Raw genomic sequence first — 19495 nt, 5'->3', positions numbered from 1 at the left:
GGAATTACTTCCCGTAGGTCCTCCGCGGCGGCAACCGCGCCTGTGCGTGATGGGGCCCGTCGGGCCGGCTCGACCGCTGCGACGGCCGAGAGGACCCCCAAGCAACAAAATTATCCTACAGTGCACACTTTATAGGCCTGCAGCACTAATAATGGTCTCTTAGTGGTTTTAGAATTTGCTGCTCCGCTTATTATAGCATGCACAGAGTCTAGTTATTCTTGTAGTACATCCGTCCTTATACGTTAACTTATTACCGCTTATAGACCTAAATTAACAGCACAGTATAAGCTAAGATGTCCTATAAAAGTACTGCAAAGGTGTAAACACGCTTGAGTATGCTTGCTCTGGTAAGCTATACTTATAGTTGCCTACAAGAATAAATAAATATAAATCCATTATAAGACAAGTATGCTTATAAGAGTATTAATTAGAACTCAATATACTGGAAACTATTTGCACTTATGACTTGAGCTTATAAGGGTTTATAAGTTTACAATGTGTGTTGCCACTGGCAACACCACCTAGGACTTGACAGCGCATAGAGACGAGGTGGGGCACGTCCGGCCGCCATCTTGGCTCACACACTCGTACGACGGACAATGGACGATTCACAAGTAATTCGATAATAATCTATATTCTTCAAAATAAACTCTTTTTAACTGAAGTTAGGGCAAATTAAATAATTCTAAGTGCTCTGAACAATGTGGATCAATAATAAGTAAATTAGTTCTATAACGGCTTATTCCAAGAGTAAGTATACTTGGTTCTATTGTGCATATGTCGAACGCTGTTATAATCTTATCACGATTATAAAGGTTCCGTATAATATAATTACTACCCAAAATAGTCTTCGTGAAGTCCAGTAAAAGTGCACATTTGCTTTTAATGGTCGCAGAAATACCGTTATAGTCTCATCGCAAATATTTTGTTGAGTCGTGCGTGGCTTGTGGTTTTAAATTTTGTGACTTACTATTACTTCCTATTACAAAATTTGGATACAAATAGTCACATATTTGATTTGAATGGTTTCTTAGTTACAGTTGTTGATGAGTTGGACTGTCATTCTAAATATATGTTTATCCTAATAAGTGATGTACATTTTATTAATTTAATTACTTAACAAATTGGCGACGATGTCGTTTGATTTGAAGAAAGGAAAACGTGCGCGTGCCACCCTACGCGGTGTACTAACTAAAACGAACAACGCATTTCAAGATGAACAAAACTTACATACTTACGGTACTATTCAATGGAGAAAATCAATTGTGTAAACAAATGTGGTTGTTTTGGTTGGTGTCGTAATAAATGATATGCGAAACTTCACAACTGGGCTTTATTAAAAATATTCCAATTAATTACAATTACAGTTCACCGTAAGCATGACGCCATCTTCGCTAGTGATGTGATGTTCCAATAGTGACGTACCTGCTCATAACATCCTCCTTATTATAAAAAGTTAAATTGTTTATAATTTTACAGCTCGAGCTAGTTTACAATAATTGACTTAACTCTCACTAATAACTTTTGACAACAAGACTGTTTAAGTAACTTAACATAAGACAGTTTGTTGAACTAAGTATCTATCTATATATATTCTAGACTTAACTAAATCAATCAGTCCTTCACAGTCATTGCTAAAATGTTTGCTTAGTCACAGAATAAGTAATAAGCTTAACTAAATATCAACTATTATAAATCTAACCGTCTTGGTGGTCTTATGACTCTTCCACACCTAGTGCGCATTTCACCTGGAGTTGTATGCTCTTCAATAGATGGTGCTACTGTATGAGAATTAGGAGATATCTTGATATTTGGACTGTTTCGTGACATATCTTGAGTTACCGTTTGAGGTAACTGCGGAGGTTTCAAGATATGCTGTCTGTTTCTCCTTCCTAGAAATCCATCTGACCCTTCAACAATATAAGACCTAGGCTGAACACATTTGGACCTTACTGTGCCTGTAATCCATGGAGTCTCTGGCATTTTCTTAAAATATATTTCATCTCCTTCTTGAAGTTCTGGTAATGATTTAGTTTTTCTGTCATAGTAATCCTTCATTTTATTTTTATTTTCTTCCTTAGTTTTTACATATTCTTGAAAATTAACTGTTCTCGGTATTAAGTTTTTTGTGACTGTTGGTAATTGTGTTCTAAGTGACCGTGACATTAATAATTGTGCTGGGGATGGTAGATTTCCTCTTGATGTATTCCTGAATTGAAGCAAAGCGAGATATGGATCTGTCCCTGACTCCTCTGCCTTTGTAAGAATACGTTTGCATATCTTTACTGCCGACTCTACCAAACCATTTGACCTTGATATGTAGGGACTTGACGTGTTATGATGTATTCCCCATTCCCAAGTAAAGTTCTTAAACTCTGCAGAGTTAAATGGTGGCCCATTGTCAGAAAATAATTCAACTGGAATACCATGTCTGCTAAAAATACTTTTAAGACAAACAATTACTGTTTTGGCGTTAGTACTTGCCACTGTCATTAATTCAATATAATTTGAGTAATAATCTTGTACTACTATGTATTTTTTAGATTTATAATCCATAAAATCAACACCAACTTTTTCCCATGGAAGTAATGTAACATCATGTGGAAGAAGTGGTTCTGGAGCATTTGAGCTTCTATGTGACAAGCAAATATGACACGACTGAACGATGTTTTTTATCTCAGTGGACATAAATGGCCAAAATACATGTCCTCTAGCAAACGCTTTTGACCTTTCAACTCCCAGGTGACCACTGTGTATTATTTTCAAAATATCTGGCCTTAGTTTTTTAGGTATGACTATACTGTTACTTCTGAAGATTAACTCATTTTCTGTATGTAAATCAAATCTATACTGCCAATACTCATGTAGATCTTTGTGAATTTGAGTTTTACTTGATGGCCATCCTTCTTTACAGTATTTTTTCAAAACCTGTAGACTTTCATCTTCATTAGTGCCTCTGATTAACCACTGTAGACGTTCTGGTGACACTGGTAATGATTTAATCAGTAAATTTACATGAACAATGACATCATCATCCAATTCATCTGAAATTGTTTCCGGGAGTGCTGCTCTTGACAAAGTATCAGCAATATACATGTGACTACCTTTCTTGTAAACTACATTTAGACTATAGGGTTGTATTTTCAACATCATTCTTTGGAGACGTGTTGGAACCTCGACTAAAGGCTTTTTAAACAATGTTATTAAAGGAGCATGGTCTGTCTCTACAGTTACAGTTTGTCCATATATAAATTGATGAAATTTGGTGCAGGCAAAAACTATTGAATAGAGTTCTTTCTCTATCTGAGCCATTTTTTGTTGTGTATCTGTTAAAGTTTTTGAAGCATAATATACAGGATGTTGATTTTGTAGTAACACCGCTCCGACAGCACTCTTACTAGCATCACTTTGTAGGACAATAGGATCATGGACATTAAAATGTGTCAACACTGGAACTTGACATATTAATTGCTTCAGGCGACAAAACGTTGTTTCATGATTGGCAGTCCACTGCCAATCAGTAGATTTTTTTAATAACTGGCGTAAAATTTCTGTCTCACCTGCCATATTTTTAATAAAAGGACTTAAATAATTAAGTAAACCTAGGAATCTTTGTAAATCCTTTAGACAGGTTGGAGAAGGCATCTCTTTGATTGCTCTGACTTTGTCCGGATCAGCTGTGATTCCATCCGCTGAAAAAATATGACCCAGATATTTAATACTTTCCTTGGTGAATGAACATTTTTCTTTGTTGAACTTGACATTATATTCCTGTGCTCTTTTAAATACTACATTCAGACGCTCATTATGCTCTTGTAATGTTTGACCACTTACTAAAATATCATCACTGTATACTGCCACTCCTGGTATGTCACCAAAAATTTCAGTCATAATTCTGTGAAAATACTCAGGAGCACAGCTGATTCCATATGGAAGACGTTTAAAGCGGTATCGGCCAAAAGGTGTATTAAAAGTTGTGAGGTAAGAACTCTTCTCACTCAATTTACACATCCAAAATCCGCTACTTGCATCCACGGTGGAGTAAAATTTTGCACCAGCCACCTTGGCGCGGACCATGTCTACTGATGGAATCGGATAATGAGTCCTCTTAATTGCCTGATTTAAATTACGGGGGTCTAAACATACCCTTAACTGACCATTTTTCTTTTCTATTAAGATTAAAGAACTCACCCATTCAGTAGGCTCTGTGACTTTGGTAATGACATCCATTTTTTCCATCTTCTCAAGTTCTTGTTGAAGTCTATGATGTAATGCAAATGGAACCTTCCTCGGTGCATCAACTTTTGGCTGGACCTCAGGATTTGTACTTATGTGACACTCACCAGGAAGACAACCGAGACCGGTAAAAACAGAATTATTACATTCAACAAGTTTATTTAAATTTATATTTTGTGACTGACTTGACTGTAATGAAAATGACTGTGATTGACTTTTTGTGACTCGACTTGAACTTGCCTCATTTTGACTTAATTCAGAAAACAATTGACTGATATCACTTTCTGATGTTTGCATGCTTGTAGTGTCTACACAAAAAACTCTTTTAATTAATCCCATCTCTGAGCAAGTAAGTTTGCCTAATACAGTTGGAGAATTCACATTTGCAATTATAAAATTAATTTGTTTTGTCATACAGAGGTCATTAAATTGAAATTTACACTCTAGGTTTTGTTGACCTAGTAGGGTAAACCCTCCAGTGAATGAACCCCCCCCAGTGAATGAACAAAATCACGTTTTTTGCCTAAAATAAGCAATATAGCCATTTCCACCAACTGTCGTATTTTTTTTCTTACCGGCAACTCGATTTCCTATGCAATGGCAACAATCGGTAAATTTATTTTCGACCAATTTCAACATGGCAGGCGTTTGAAGTTCACGTATTTCTGCTTTTGAAGTTTTGTATGGAAAAATTAGATCCCAAATAAGAACAGTGCATGTTTTGAGTAACATTTGAACTGCTTATTTCATGTATACCACTATAAAGTTTAGCTATTGGTTAGATTAAGGGTTAAATCTTCTATAATTGTACTCTTTAGTGGCTTATTTTGCGGTTAAGTTGATATTTTTAGGTGTTCCATTACTGGCTTATCAAATGTTCTAAAACCAGTAAATGAACAGTCTGTTCATTTACTGGTGTCGGCTCAATATAGTTTTTTTCCTAAAATTAAATGTTAACGTAATCGTATTAAGGTTGTGTTTTCAGATTCTGCATAGAAAACGATTCTGTTTCTTTGAACTAGTATTGGGACACTACGTGTTCATTCATAGGAATGAAAAATCTAGTAAATGGACTATAGAAATTTGGCTTTGTTCATTTACTAGATACCTACTAACCCTATGTATGAACAACGTAGGTAACGATGGACGTGATCGAAATGCACGATAGTTTTACTTCCTAAATTGGACTTGTTAATAATATTAGATTGTACAACAAGAGCATAAAACAAGCCATTTTATCCAAGACGTTCATATATTCACCCGAGCCTGTTCAGTTAGTGTGTACCTTTTATTTGTCATGAATTACTATATAATTATATATTTTTTTGTTTTATTGATTTATTTTGATCGATTTTTATTTTTATATAAATTAAAAATGATTAAAAAATTATGTAGATTTTGCTTGTAGTAAGTTGCTTATTGTTATTAGCCACAATCTATAATTAAAAATTGGGTTGTTAAGATTTTTTTGTCCCAAATGATGATACTTTTAACTAATTAGAGACTGATTACAGACTGATTAGAATACGAGTATCAATAGAGTTTAATGTTTGTTATTTATTAAGTTTTATTATAAAGCTCGGATTATCGTTACTGAAAAAATCTCGTACTTATCTAAAATCAATATGTCAACAAAATTGAACCTTGATATAACGTCTATAAAGTTCACTCGGAAAAATTATCTAATTTGAGCTACGAGTTTTTAAAAAAAGTAAATTAATCAAGATATTAAGGTGCTTAATTTGTACCTACTTTAATAGAATTATATATGTATTTTTGTAATACAGAAACATAATTGGAATACTGAAGGTGCTGTACCTACCTCAAGATTTTATATAATAATAACTGAAGAAGAAGACTTCGTTTTATGTTAAAAATGCTTTTCTAAATGTTGATTAAAACTATCTAAATAATGTTCATTCACTGGGTTTTACTCTGTTCATTCATTAACTTTTTCGTTCATTTACTAGGTTTTTGGGTACTTTTTTATAAATTCTTCCATAACTCAAAAACTATACACGTAATAAAAAATCGCAGAAATTAAATTCTTGTTTATTAAATAACGATTGATTAAATTACATAAAATCATTACAATTATTAATAAGTACAGAGAAGTGATTTTTCAAAGTAGAAAAGTTTCTTAAGTGTTCATTCACTGGAGGTTTTACCCTACCTCAAGACTATTACCAGTGTACGACTTAATTTTTACATCAGTTTTAGACAATACATTTTTAGTATCAAGCGAGTCATAAACACTTTTTGACATAATATTGACATCACTGCCGGTATCAATAATACAATTTATTTGTGAATTGTTTATAGATAAATTAATTGTCCATTCACTTGACAATGACTTGGATGACTGAATGTGACCTATAAACAATTCATCTTGTTCTGACTGTACCTGTTGTATATTATTATCTGACTGTACATATCTTATTGACTTTGACTGAAATGACCGACAACAAACTGCAAAATGACCAACTCTTTCACATTTTTTGCACTTTACACCAGATGCTGGACACCTGTAACGATGCACCTGACCACATCTTGTACAAACTTCCTGCCTTGATTGCTGACTATATTGACTGAAGTTCCTTGAGTTAGACTTTGATCTTGAGTGTGACTGACTTGTACTCGCATTATACAAGACTGAACTTTGTTCTGCTGTCAATTCATCTGTTTGATGTCTGGAAGCATGCATGGCTTTTGCCATTTCTAATGCCTTATCAAGATCCAGCTTATCTTCAAGCAATAATTTTTCTCTGATATAGTTGTATTTTTGATGCATGTTACATATAAACATTATTTTGATTAGGCGTTCTTGCAGCTGTCCTAGCTCACAGTTTTGTGACTTTAATTTTAATGCACAAGCAAAATCGTCCAAGGTTTCATTTTCACCTTGTTTATATGTGAAAAAGTTATGGCAATCATAGGTGAGGTTACCTTTTGGGGCAAAATGATTTTGGAATAACTTTATCAGGTCGTCGTATGTAATGTTATCCTCATCTTTACCAAATGTATTGAAAACATCCACGCCTTTTTCACCAATGACATGTAAAAACAGAGCCACTTTTCTGCCATCACTCTCTTCATCCAAACCAGACGCACGCAAATAAAATTTGAATGACTGCACCCATTTTTTCCATTGTTGTGCCAAGTTACCGTTCATCACCATGGGCTGCGGACTGGACATTCCAGAAAGTTTCTTAGGTTTTTGATTTTCATCAGACATGACGCCGACTTTTTACACCGACTGAAGGTGCAATGACTTGACTGACTGACTATACGACACGTAGATTACGCACCCAATTCTGACACCATGTTTTGGTTGGTGTCGTAATAAATGATATGCGAAACTTCACAACTGGGCTTTATTAAAAATATTCCAATTAATTACAATTACAGTTCACCGTAAGCATGACGCCATCTTCGCTAGTGATGTGATGTTCCAATAGTGACGTACCTGCTCATAACAGTGGTGACTGACATTGACACTTGACTGACGACTAAGGTCCGACCGAGATCTCGGTCTCGGTCTCGGTTTCGACAAATCTCGGCCAAAAATCGGGCCGAGATCTCGGTCTCGGTCTCGGCCCAAAACAGCCGAGATTCTCGGCCGCGACCGAGACTCCGCGACGGCACTGAATTTTAATATTGGCGCGCGGTTTACCGCGGTGTCCGCGCTGGCATGAGCTTTCTTTGGGATTTTGATTGGTCGCTCCGCCCGGGTTCACGCGTATGGTATCTACCTACTTGCTTACTGACACCCGCTAACAAGAGTAACAAGCGACACCTCGTTCATTTCTTTTCGATAACGATTGTTTTTGGTAATACTGTAGTTTGATTTACGTGATAATTAAGTTTGTTTGTAGGAACCGGTGGAACGTTTAACTAAACCATAATAAAACTTTTTTTTTATTCATAGTTCGCGTATTTTTTGGGTTCCGTAGTAAACTAGGAATCCTTATAATTTCGCCATGTCTGTCCGTCTGTTTGTCCGCGGCTCAGCTCAGAGACCGTTAGTACTAGAGAGCTGTAATTTGGCATGAATATACATATCAGTCACGCTGACAGTGGTTAAATATTAATTGATTTTTTCCAAATGGCTACGGAACCCTGTCTTGGGCGTGTCCGACACGCTCTTCGCCGGTTTTTTTAAGATAATAAAATGATAAATATAGAAAAAAGCATTTATTTTTTGTGTCTCGGTCTCGGTCTCGGTCTCGGCCGAGAATATATTTTTTTCTCGGTCTCGGTCTCGGTCTCGGCCAAGATTAAAAAAGCAGTCTCGGTCGGACCTTACTGACGACTGGCTGACTGACTGACTGACGTTGGCTCTAGTGATGTGAAAGCTCTTTAAGATACTTCAATCAGCAGTAAATAATTATTTTGAATTTACTCATATTTCATTATTTAATGTAATCCCTAAGTTTAATTTTTAAAAATGGCGAATCACGTATTCTCTTAGTCCTGCTTAAGAGTCATTCACAATGTTTCCATGCCCCTTTTAACTTAAAATGTTTAATAGCATTTTCAAGAAGTTTTAGAATTATATCTTCAAATATATACCTAACGTTTCTTCCATACACTTCATGTTCAAAACTTACACTCCCCTTTATACCCCTTTAAGGGTAGAATTTTTAAAATGGTGAAACATGTACATCCACTTATATTTTTTGTCGTATATTTTCCCCAAGGTTTATGATGGAGTATTTTAGAATTTAAAGGGTCAGTTAAAATATGGATTAATTTAGAATTTTTTGCTGCTTAAGTAGCGTAGTAGAAAAAGCCAACCTGAGATATGTGTACATAGAAGAAATTTGTATCTTGACTCCTGTCCAACGGTGGTGTAGGGGTTATAGTACGCAGTACGGATTGCTGAGGACCTAGGTTCGATTCCCAGCGCTGGTCTCTTTTTCTGGTTTTTCTGTGTATCCATGCCTCAGTTTGTATTTTCGATATAATTTAGAAGAGGCATTTTTAAATTTACATAAGACAGGGAAATGAGAGTAGACACAGGGAAGTGATTCAAAATGATTTTTTGGTCCAACAATGGACTCCACAGTAAATATGATACTAGTAAATAGAAATGTACATAATTTCTACTAAAATACTATTTTATCGTTCAACTAGTGTTTACCCGCGGCTTCGCACACGTAAATCATTAGGTCCAGCAGCTGAAATACCGGATTAATACCTTATAAAGGTAATCTAGCGTGACAGTAAGAGCCCGTAATTAGCAATTACGCATCACTTAATTGGAATACATGGATTAATACCTTATAAAGGTAATCTAGCGTGACAGTAAGAGCCCGTAATTAGCAATTACGCATCACTTAATTGGAATACATGGATTAATACCTTATAAAGGTAATCTAGCGTGACAGTAAGAGCCCGTCATTAGCAATTACGCATCACTTAATTGAAATACATGGATTAATACCTTATAAAGGTAATATAGCGTGACAGAAAGAGCCCGTAATTAGCAATTACGCATCACTTAATTGGAATACATGGATTAATACCTTATAAAGGTAATCTAGCGTGACAGTAAGAGCCCGTAATTAGCAATTACGCATCACTTAATTGGAATACATGGATTAATACCTTATAAAGGTAATCTAGCGTGACAGTAAGAGCCCGTAATTAGCAATTACGCATCACTTAATTGGAATACATGGATTAATACCTTATAAAGGTAATCTAGCGTGACAGTAAGAGCCCGTAATTAGCAATTACGCATCACTTAATTGGAATACATGGATTAATACCTTATAAAGGTAATCTAGCGTGACAGTAAGAGCCCGTAATTAGCAATTACGCATCACTTAATTGGAATACATGGATTAATACCTTATAAAGGTAATCTAGCGTGACAGTAAGAGCCCGTCATTAGCAATTACGCATCACTTAATTGGAATACATGGATTAATACCTTATAAAGGTAATATAGCGTGACAGTAAGAGCCCGTAATTAGCAATTACGCATCACTTAATTGGAATACACGGATTAATACCTTATAAAGGTAATCTAGCGTGACAGTAAGAGCCCGTAATTAGCAATTACGCATCACTTAATTGGAATACATGGATTAATACCTTATAAAGGTAATATAGCGTGACAGTAAGAGCCCGTAATTAGCAATTACGCATCACTTAATTGGAATACATGGATTAATACCTTATAAAGGTAATCTAGCGTGACAGTAAGAGCCCGTAATTAGCAATTACGCATCACTTAATTGGAATACACGGATTAATACCTTATAAAGGTAATCTAGCGTGACAGTAAGAGCCCGTAATTAGCAATTACGCATCACTTAATTGGAATACATGGATTAATAACTTATAAAGGTAATCGAGCGTGACAGTAAGAGCCCGTAATTAGCAATTACGCATCACTTAATTGGAATACACGGATTAATACCTTATAAAGGTAATCTAGCGTGACAGTAAGAGCCCGTAATTAGCAATTACGCATCACTTAATTGAAATACATGGATTAATACCTTATAAAGGTAATATAGCGTGACAGTAAGAGCCCGTAATTAGCAATTACGCATCACTTAATTGAAATACATGGATTAATACCTTATAAAGGTAATATAGCGTGACAGTAAGAGCTTGTAATTAGCAATTACGCATCACTTTATTGCATAGCAATAAAAAGAAGCATGTGGTCAATATAATCTTACCTTGTACTTCGCTCTCCGATGAATCGACTGTTCTTGCTTTACGCCTAGCCTCTTCGAGCAACTTCGATTCCAATTTACTAATTTTATTCCTTATTTTTCCTCCTTATTATCGCTCTTCCGTTTCTTCCCCATATTGATAGATAGTGCGCAGGAGAATGCAGAATGAGCTCAAATAGGTACTTATACTCGTTGGCTCAAGATGGTGAGAGGCTCTGTAAGTCAGTGAAGTTAAATGATACCAATATAAAAATTTAAAAAATCGTGCTAGGCTTATGCTCGGGGGTGCTACTACACTATGCTACACACGTTAAATCGCAAAGAATGAAGCTGTGTAACATAATAGTAATAATCGGGTACGCTTGGAATTTAGCTACCTTCTCTCTATGACTATACTAATACTACACTATTGCCATATAAATAAGAACAATAGCGCCCTCTTGACAATAGTCATATATTTTTTGTTTACCTTTACTAATACCAAACTACCTAATACTCTTTGCTTCTGATAGTGATCACTGCACATGAAAAAAATTACATGTCACTCCTGTTTGACGCAAAAGCAAAAGATAAAAAAGTATTCCTCCGATGGACAGAGCCATATAAAAAAACAACAACAACAAACACCAACAATTTATTAAACTAAACTAACGAAGTAAAACAATGGAAATGAAAATATTTATAGTGATTTTGAAACTTTCTTGTGCTATTTTTGTCAATGGCTATAAGGAACCGGGAGAGTACGAAGATAAAGATGACAAGTCTCCCCCAGAGCCGCGAGACATTTCTGACAAGTACTACGACAGTTTGATCCAGGAGCTCCCAGAACTAGTGAATGTATTGGCGGAGTACACTGCGCGACGCAATGCCCCTGCTTACAAAGAGTCAATTCGGTATTGGCAGCAAATGCCTGCGATGACGCTGATGAAAGAACACAAGAGCGAAGATAATACAGACTCGTTTGATAGCCCGGTGCAAAGCGGTAGGCGAATCTACCAAACTGAGATATGGGACAAGAATGAAAGAATATGGAAAAAAAATAGAGTAGAACATATTGGGGTTAACAATTATATAACTAAAAAGGTTATGTATTATAATAAACGCGCTTACCCTATCTCTTGCTGCTTTTGGTGCGGAATGAATATGACATTTTTCGTACCGACCAACTCTCTCTGCCATGACGCTTTTGAGTCTGCTGATTACAGATTGAGATCCGTCCAAAGATTCTTCAGAGGCAAATGCTATTATACCAACCCGATTTTTGTGAAGCTTGATCCTTATGATAATTCGTCATTAAAATATCACGGAAATTTTCAAGGTTGGAACAACTTCGTCTACGGTTCGTATTGTAAGGATGATTATGGTAGACCGGACAGAAAATTTGGAACATGGGGAGCCGGATTTTATTTTGACTATGGGTTAAAAAAGAATTACTTTGGCCAATACACCGGGGGTTGTTTCAAACGTTATATAGACGTCGGTAACATCTACACACAGCGAGGATGCAGGCACTATTGGCCGAAAAATTCTTACGGACTCACGCCCATGGGGCACAGGTTTAAGAGGCTAGAGCTCATTTTACGGTTTAAGAAAGAGGGGTGCATCAGCACTAACCACGCTTCCCTCGTGCCCTTCAACCGCGGCATCTCCCTCTTCGCCAGATTCCACGTCTGCGTGTGTTCTTCAAGATATTGCAATCGAGCCGCGAATAGCGCGCACCTTAGTAACATGCTCTTAAGTGCCGCTGCTGTGCTCATTTGCCGTTTTAATATTCGTCTCAATTGGATTAATTAAGGTATTTACTTAGTAAGGAAGGAGCATAAAGGCCACTTCAAGTCTAGGTATCCCAGCCGTGGGTAGTGGTGCCGTGGTACCCAAGCGATATCTCACCGGTTGTTTGGTGTAGTATTTCCGCGACTTTGACGAAACCGAAGCCGTTTGCCAATGTGGTACTTACAGCACAGCGTGTTCGGTGCACTTGTTTACCCCGCGCCGCACGCTTCTGGCTGCGGTAGCGACCCCCATAATAGGATACCGCTACCTGCGGCGGCAGGATGTCTGCACTGCCGTGCAAAACTTAAACAACAGTAAATGCAAAAAGTGCGTTTCGAGAAAAACGCATAAAACCCTTTTAAAACACTTTTAAAATTATTACTATACCTTGAGATAAACAGAAAATCATACTAAAAGCAGATTAAAATGCAGTAAAAAATCTGATTACTGTACACATGACTCGTTCACTACTTAAAATTAGTATTAATTGCATGCTAAACTGCAGTATCATAGCCAATTTACTGTTCTTTAGTATAATAAATAGTACTGTGCTACCGACTTAAGGTATATTTTTCAAGAAGGCGCAGATCTTTATGATCACCCTGACTGCGTACCTTTGACACTTTCTGTTTTCTGATAATTTCAGCACGAAACGAATTTATTGAAATGTAATGCTACTACGAAATAGGTATTTAAGTACCTCGTACACTACGATATGATATAGCAGATTGTCTTAAAATAATTTAATCAATTTTTATTTAACAAAAGAGGATAATTAGCTATAGAATCAAATAATGCCGAATATGAGCAATCAGGGGAAAAACTCGAATAGTTTAGAAAATTGGTACAGTTATACCATGCAGTATCCAGATGAACATACTAAAAGTCCTCAAGGGTGGAGGGTGTGCTGACGGTGTAAGGGGAGGTTGAAGGTACCTTTTTTTTCGGGTACCTACTGCCTTTTCGCAACGTAACGTTTGGCAACCTGTTTCATTTCGCAACTTTTCATTTTGCGAACTTATACTGTAAATATTTCAGGATTTATTTCAGGGTCATCGTGTAAAACCCTCTAGGTTAGGTTAGGTTAGTTTTATAAAAATCCTGTAATTTTTACAGTTTCAGAAATATTAAACAGTTGGCAAATGAAAAGCTGTGAAATGAAACAAGTTGCGAAACGTTATTCGCCGAAACATTAGTAAACCCTTTTTTTTAAGGTTTTTGCTCATATCTCGAATGTTTGTACAAATAGCATTATGATTACTTCGGACAAAAGCTTCTACATAAGATTTCCAACAAATTTGGTCATATTCATTTTTTCTCTACGATTTATACTTTAGGAGCTAAGTAGGGGTTGTGTAAGTTTAAACAGATTTAAAAATAAATAAATAAAATAACAAAAATGGAACAGACTACAAAACCCTTGAAAATATTTTTCTAGCACTAGGTACTGCAGCATTACAACGCTGCATGTGAGTTTCGTGTTGCATACTTTTTGGTTATTTTCATTCGTTTTCACTGGCCGGTTAATACTATGTAGTTGATTTTTGGTTTGAATTTTGAAATTTAAATTTGATAAGCTGATAAGCTGGTTACAATTTTCCAAAAAAAAATAGCTCCTCAGGACATAAAACAGAGTTCCGCACTCAACAACCAATGTTCTAAGAATGACTCTCTAAAACAAAAACGCCAAAGGAACAGCCAAGACACAAATTTAAATTTCAAATTTCAAACCAAAAAACAACTACATAGTATTAAGACGTAAACAGCCAGCACAAAACCGGCCAAAGAAAACGAATGAAATAACCAAAAAGTATGCAACACGCAACTCACATGCAGCGTTGTAATGCTGCAGTACCTACTAGCTCGAAGTCGGTGCCTCAGCACGAGCCAGCAAGAATCGAACAATAGTCGTCTACCTCACCTAAAAACTATGCGTTTCAATCCATCCTGCTGGGTCGTGCTGGGACACCGACTTCGAACTAGTAGGTACCTAGTGCTAGAAAAATATTTTCAAGGGTTTTGTAGTCTGTTCCATATTTTGTTATTTTTTTTATTTCTTTGGAGTCGGTTTTACTTTTTTGATAAAAAAATTCTTTACTTCTCATTTTTTACTGATTCGTAGCCATGAAGCCCAAACACGGCTTAGTTACGTTGTTTTATAACAGAGTTCCGTTGCCTACCTTCCGGCTTCAGCATCAGATCAGTTCGAAAGAATCATTCACTTAAAGCTCCTTCTTAGTCGCTTATGTAGGTATATTCATCATGATCTTTAATAGACGAGCGAGCATTACTTAGCTTTGACGAGTTCCATTGGTCATCTACGGTCTTCTTCATCAGGTCCAGGTTACCAAATGATACTTTCTGAATGTAAATGCTTATTTTAATGCTAAACATGCCAAAATCGCTATAGGTGTGCCTATAAAATTTGAGGTTTGCCCTCGATTTCCCTAGGATCCCATCATCAGATCTTGACTTGGTGACAATGGGACCACCTCAAAAAAATACCATTTCGTTTAAAAAAATAATTTTGAAAATCGGTCCTCAATTGACTGACTAATCGGCAAACATACATAAAAAAAAATACAAACATTGGAACATAGAACCTCCTCCTTTTTTGAAGTCGGTTAGAAAGTAGACGATTTAAGAATAACGAAATGAGTTTTAAATTTTTATTTAAGAATAGAAAAAGCAAATCAGTCTGTCTTTATTATCTTGTTCATCGTCTTCTACATCAACATCTTCGTCTTCTACTTCTATGATATCTACATGTACCATCAGCCAAATACGTGGTCTATCAATTTTTAAACAAGTTCCTATCAAATTAATATGTCGCTAAGTTCGAACTTTCCAGTCGACAGACACGTCTATTGGCATTATGGTTTTATGACATCCAAACGATTATCAACTTTAGGGTGGTAGATCACATATTTGGCTGATGGTGCCTACATCGTTTGTAGTACAGTCACGTCTGAAATATGTTAGCTTAAATATGTAGACATTTCGATACTACTCATAATAATGTAATAACGAGAGATCAGAAATGAGTTTACTAAATCGATGGCTTTAAGATCAAGTCGAGTAGTGGGCGCACGATATATTGTAAAAAATCGGCTTCCGATGTTGGAGTAGTATCGTTGAACAAAAATAAATGTAAACAAATTTGTCGGTTTTTTTTTTGTAAAATTCTGAAGTAATCATAACTCTATTCGAACAAATATTCGAGATTTTGAGCTCTATCCATACTCCATACATCTGGTACCGTTCTTCTCTATTATTTGTCACCCTAAAGATCAATCTGTAATTTGGAAACTCGTGAGTCGTGGTGCATTCTACTGTATTTGAATATAATCCATTAGCGTCGATAAGTCAAAGGCTTCAAGCAAGCTTCAAGCTTAGCTTAGTTTTTTCACCAAAACAACAGTAAAATTTTAAAATATAACCGCATGGTTCAAGATACTTTCCAGAGTCGACTAAGCCAAAGCGAACTCATCTCAGGACAGATCACTGAAGCATCTATAAGCTATGCTTGGCACCTTTCTGAGAATGTTAAACTGAGTCAATTCAATCTAAGGACTGTCAGTCGTCATAATCGTGAGATAGACTGCAGTTCCGCACTGTTTTCGTGATTGGTACGATTCTATGCAGTCAGAGGTTTGTTGTTGCAGTCTGGATACTGAATCAAACGGCGCAAATATTTGCCTGGCATTCATGTATACTTATTTTTGCTACGATACATTTAAATGGAATTTATTTAAGTATGCTGAAGCATTTTTGAACATAATACTAACATGAAGATAGATACATATTTATGATGAAAACTAGGATCACGTGGTACATGAGCCTTAACAGCGGAAGCATACTATAAACTAGGATCAGTGGTGGTAATTGGCTCCTCGCTTACAATCCCACATTTCGGGAGGCATTTCGTTACCCAGTCACTCTTGTAGTTGGTGGAATACCTACTCATAATGCGTGATATTTTGCTGACCCTTTAGTGGGGAGGAGAGAAGAGAGATCATCTTTGGACTTGGTGCTGGATCTTACAAAAAGCTACTATCGATGGCTGTTAAGATCAAGTCGAGTAGTGGGCGCACGATATATTGTCAAAAACATCGTTTCTCTTGATTTTGCTATCTATGGCTTCCGATGTTGAGTTTAGTAGCTCCTAAAGTATTGATCGTAGAACAAAAATAAATATAAACAAATTTGTCGGTTTTTTTTTTTGTAAAAACTTTTGTCTGAAGTAATCATAACTCTATTCGAACAAATATTCGAGATTTTGAGCTAAAACCTGGAAAAGGTATCTTCAGCACAGCCCCACTTGAGGACTTTTAGTATGTTCATCTGGATACCGTGAGGTATTATAACTGTATCCATTTTCAAAACTACATGTATTTATTCCCATGATTTTGTTAATTTTCTCACCCTAAAGATCAATCTGTAATTTGGAAACTCGTGAGTCTTTCTAATATTTTTTAAGGAAACAGGTGGCATTCTCACCCTGCCGTCGTTTTATGTATTTGAATATATTACGTGGTTTTTACATTAGCGTCGATAAGTCAAAGGCTTCAAGCAAGCTTCAAGCTTTAGCTTAGTTTTTTCACCAAAACAACAGTAAAATTTTAAAAACACTATAATTATTTTGGCACATTTTTATTTTACTGCATTTTAGTTTGTTTTCTGGCGTAAAAGTTTACACCACTTTACTGGCTAAATAAGGTTTAAAATTGGATGTTTACCTACTGTATTTTAATCAGTAAATTGTCAAAAACCGTATCCTTAATCATTTTTACGGCACTTTAGTTAGTTTTGTCAACATAATTCACTGAATTTTCATCATTTACTATACTCGGAGGCCTCGAGTTTTAACAGTAAAGTTCCAGTCGTCGAAAGCACAAATCCAGTATATTATTATACACACCTGCGTCCTGTTGAGCTAATTCTAGTTCACAAAAAAGAAAAAAACCGCAAAATTAGCACTTACTGTGGTTTAGGAAATGCACGGCAGTGCAGGCCTTACTCGTAAGTCCTACCGTATACCGGTGTAAAGATTGGCACCCTAAGGGCGGTTTCAGACTAGCGTTTTTTTCTGCTTGTTTTTGGCATACGCGCTTACGCGCGCGCTACTTTAAACCGAACGCGAGTATACGCGCTCATTCGCGCGTGTTTGCTCGTGTTTCTTCTAAGCTACGTACCCCCTGGAGATCTAATCTAATACATGCGAATTTGAAAGAAAACGATTCTGTCAACTACCTGAGGTGCGGGGGGAGTTGCGGCCGGTTCGAAATGCTCCCAAGTATTTCTAACCCGATCGCTATAGGGCGTGCATTGTAATGACTTTATGCATTCTATCGATAACGATATTTTTATCGTTCTGCAAAAAGGTTTTTCAAGCAGTAGGTACTCAAGTAAAATATAAATGCCAACTTTGAATGTTATTTACGCTTAAACTAAACAATTTAAGAGAAGTTTCCCTGCCGGCCGCGCGCTGCATTCGTTTGGGATATTGCTGTCTTTATCGCTCGTGACATAAGCGCTCGCAGCCGTCCCCCCCCCCATGCTCCCAACGACGTTCCGACGTCCGCAACGACGTCCGTAATTTATATCGAGATAGCTGTAGGCTTTTCAAGATTTGGGCGGTTGGATTTAGGGTTTCGTTGTCCTCGTATTATACGAAAAGTATAGCACAAAAATCAATGATATTTTACAATCAAGATTTTCATTACATTTTCTACGCCCGAGGTTTTTTAGATTTTTGTAAAAATGCTTTATTAGCCTGTAATTCTCGTGCAAAGTTGTCATCTGTTTTTTTGACGACTTTTGAGCTCCTGTAATTCTGATATTACACATTTATATGAAAAATCTGAAAAACCACAGGCATAAACGCGTCTATCCATACTTACAAAATTTCATCTACTTCTGTTGCATAGTTTTCAAATGAGACCGGGACTACGTTTGTATGGAGAATGGAACGAAGAGACTTCTCTTAAAAAATACTTTTAATGGTTTGTTGAGCTTTAGTAGTATGATGCTTATTTTTTGTTATTGATTTTTAAAATGAGTTAATTTTGTAGTATATTCTGCTAACTGCACGTTTTTATTCCAATTTCGATTTTTAATAACTTAAATTATTTAAATGTACGTAGGTATGTAAACTCTTTATTGTACAAAATAAGTAACAAACACAATTGACAAACATTGAGAAAAATGTACAAAGGCGAACTTATTCTTCTAAGGGATCTCTACCAGTCAACCTTCATCATCCTCGTCATCCTACATTACATACATTTAAATTATTTAATTACTTAAAAATCCAAAATTGGAATAAAAATTTGCAGTTAAAAGAATATACTACAAAATTAACTCATTTTATAAATTAATAACAAAATAAGCATCATACTACTAAGGTTCAACAAACCATTAAAAGTACTTTTTATCTTGTTTAATTTAAGCTTAAATAAGATTCAAAGTTGGCATTTATATTTTAACTGAGTGAAAACTACTCCTTGAAAAACCTTTTTGCAAAACTTTTTATCGATATCGATAGAAAGCATAAAGTCAATGCACGCCCTAGCGATCGGGTTAGAAATAATTCGAAGCGCTTCCAACCGATCGCAACTCCCCCGGCACCTCAAGGTAGTTGACAGAATCGTTTTCTTTCAAATTCGCATGTATTAGGTCTCCAGTATGGTCTCGTAGTATGAGCTTAACGAAGCATTAAGCTTCTAATCTTTATTATAATGTTGAATATTTTTCTTTGACGTTATTGTAATTTATATATTATTGTTTTG

At 36.0% G+C, this 19495-nt stretch overlaps 1 long non-coding RNA gene across 1 annotated transcript in view; it reads right to left on the bottom strand.

Annotated features, from left to right (window-relative positions):
- Positions 1–759: 759 nt before the first annotated feature.
- LOC141441123 (uncharacterized) overlaps positions 760–19495 on the bottom strand; it is a 30889-nt gene continuing 12153 nt past the window's right edge. The window contains exons 2-3 of the long non-coding RNA XR_012452778.1: positions 4192–11146; positions 760–3692 (exon numbers count right to left, since the gene is read on the bottom strand). This is a non-coding gene — a long non-coding RNA (uncharacterized lncRNA). The remainder of the gene's footprint in view (positions 3693–4191; positions 11147–19495) is intronic.

The sequence above is a fragment of the Choristoneura fumiferana genome, chromosome Z, assembly GCF_025370935.1.
Source record: "Choristoneura fumiferana chromosome Z, NRCan_CFum_1, whole genome shotgun sequence".
Classification (NCBI taxonomy): domain Eukaryota; kingdom Metazoa; phylum Arthropoda; class Insecta; order Lepidoptera; family Tortricidae; genus Choristoneura; species Choristoneura fumiferana.
This window is presented reverse-complemented; position numbering and strand designations above follow the sequence as displayed.